This window comes from Carlito syrichta, unplaced genomic scaffold, assembly GCF_000164805.1.
Source record: "Carlito syrichta isolate Samal-C Ts95f unplaced genomic scaffold, Tarsius_syrichta-2.0.1 Scaffold303109, whole genome shotgun sequence".
In the NCBI taxonomy this organism is placed as follows: domain Eukaryota; kingdom Metazoa; phylum Chordata; class Mammalia; order Primates; family Tarsiidae; genus Carlito; species Carlito syrichta.
Window position 1 is genome coordinate 100,296 of NW_007247205.1, and position 2,444 is coordinate 102,739.

Below are 2,444 nucleotides of genomic sequence, written 5' to 3' on the forward strand. Positions count from 1 at the left end.
GTGCCTGTAGTTCCAGCTACTTGGAAGGCTGAGGTGGAAGGATCGCCGGAGCCCGCCAGGTCGAGGCTGTGGTGGCCGGGAGCATGCCACTGCACTCCAGTCTGGGCAACAGAGTGAGAGTCCAACTCAAAATTGCAAATATTTTGTCTCACTTCATAGGTTGTTTCTTTGCTCTTCTGATTGTTTCCTTTGCTGTGCAGGAGTTTTTTAATTCTATGCTATCCCATGCATTTATTTTTGCTTTTGTTAGTTGTGCTTTTGTAATCATATTCTAAAACTTATTGCCCAGACAAATGTAATGGAGCATTTTTCTTATATCTTCTTACAGTAATTTTATAGTTTCAGTTCTTACATTTAAGTCTTTAATCCTTTTTGAATTAATTTTTGTGTGCAGTGCGAAATAAAGATCTAATTTTATTTTTATTCATGTGGATATCAGTTTTCTCAAAACCCCTTATTGAAGAGACTGTCATTTCCCCATAGTGTATTTTTGAGCTCTTTGCCAAATATCAACTGACACTAAATGTGTGGATTTATTTTGGGGTTCTTTATTCTTTCCATTGGCCAATGCCTGTTTTTATGTCAGTGCCATGCTGTTTTGATTACTATAACTGTAGGTGATTTTGAAATTGGTGGTGTTATAGCTCCAGTTTTGTCCTTCTTTGCTCAAGATTTATTTGACTATTCATGAATTTTTTTGTGCTTCCATGTAAATTTCAGGATTTTTTTTTATTTATATTTTTAAATGCTTTGGAAATTTGTATAGGTATTGCATTGAATCTGAAAATTGCTTAGTGTAGCATGGACACTTAAAAACGATTAATTCTTTGAATACATAAATGTGCTTTCTTCAATTTTTGGTCAATGTTTATATTTTTCAGCATACAGCCCTTTCACTTCCTTGGCTAAATTTTTTTCTAAGAGCTTTTTGGGAGGAGGGATTTTTTAAACTTTCATTTTCAGATAGTTTGCTGTTGATATATAAAAATATGTCTTATTTGAGCATTTTAATTTTGTATTCTGCAATATTATTAAATTTGTTTATTCATTCTAACAGTTTTTTGGTGGCGTCTTTGAGGTTTTCTATATATAAGACATAATACATGAAGACATCTTGTCTAAATGGAGACATTTAACTTCTTTCTTTTTGATTTGTACGCTTTTTAGTTCTTTCTTTTATCTAACTGCTCTGGCTAAGATTTTCTGTAATAAATTGAATAGACATGACAACAGTGAGCATCCTTGTCTTGCTTTTGATCTTAGAGGGTAAAAAAGCTTTAAACTTCTAACTATTGAATATAATGCTAGCTGTCGGACTGATATACATGGTCTTTATTGTATTAAGGTCATTCTTGTAATACCCAATTTTTTGAGCGATTTTATCTCTAAAAATGTTGTTGGATATTATCAAATGCCTTTTCTGCATCTATTGAGATGACTATATAGTTTTTGCCATTTATTCTGTTTTTATGGTGTACTATATTTATTTACTTGTGTTTGTGGAACTATCCTTGCAACTTAGTGATAAATCCCACTGGATCATGATGAATGATTCTTTTAATGTGCAGTTAAATTCAGTTTGCCTGTACTTTGTTGAGAATTTGAAGTCATTTTAAGTTTGCCACAAGAACTTAGAATTTGCTAGCCCATTCACCCCATATGCCTAACTGTAGGACCTCAGTCCCTCCTGTAGGGATTAACTTCACTTTCCCTGCTATTCCTAGGTGACTTCAAGGGTATCTCTAACCTCTTTAGGAATCTGTCCTAATTATTGCTGATCATGATGCTTTGACTTTAATTCCAGCCACCTCTATTGACTGTCCATTCAGGCCTTCTGCCACCTTGCTCATTTGCTGGCCACCTCACCCAGAGCACTACACAAGGCTTCCCCCACTCCAGTTTGACCACATTTTCTGCAAAGTTTACAGCTAATGCTGTATTCTATAGTATATAGTAGTCTATAGTCTAACATAGTACCCAATGGACATGTGCAGTTATTAAATTAAAATTAAAATTAGTTAAAATTGAAAATTCACTACTTCATTTACACTAGCCACATTTCAGCTACTCATCCCACACATGGCCAGTCGCCATTATATTGGGCAGTACACAGGAGCACTTCCATTTCACTGAAGCAAGTTCTACCTGACAGTGTTGATCTATAATTAAATTACATCCTTTTTTACATTCTGCTCCACTTACAGAAATCCACCAGGAAGTTGTTACACAGGTTAGAATATAAAAACTGCATTCTGTGTTGCATTCGTCCTACCCAAATGTCTTCTTAAAAACAAACCAAGCCGGGCTCGGTGGCTCAGCCTGTAATCCCGCGCCTTTGGGAGGCTGAGGTGAGTGGATTGCCTCAGCCCGAGGGTTCGAGACCCACCTGGGCAGGCGAGACCTCATCTCTACAATAAATCAAAAAATTAGCCGGGCGTGGTAGA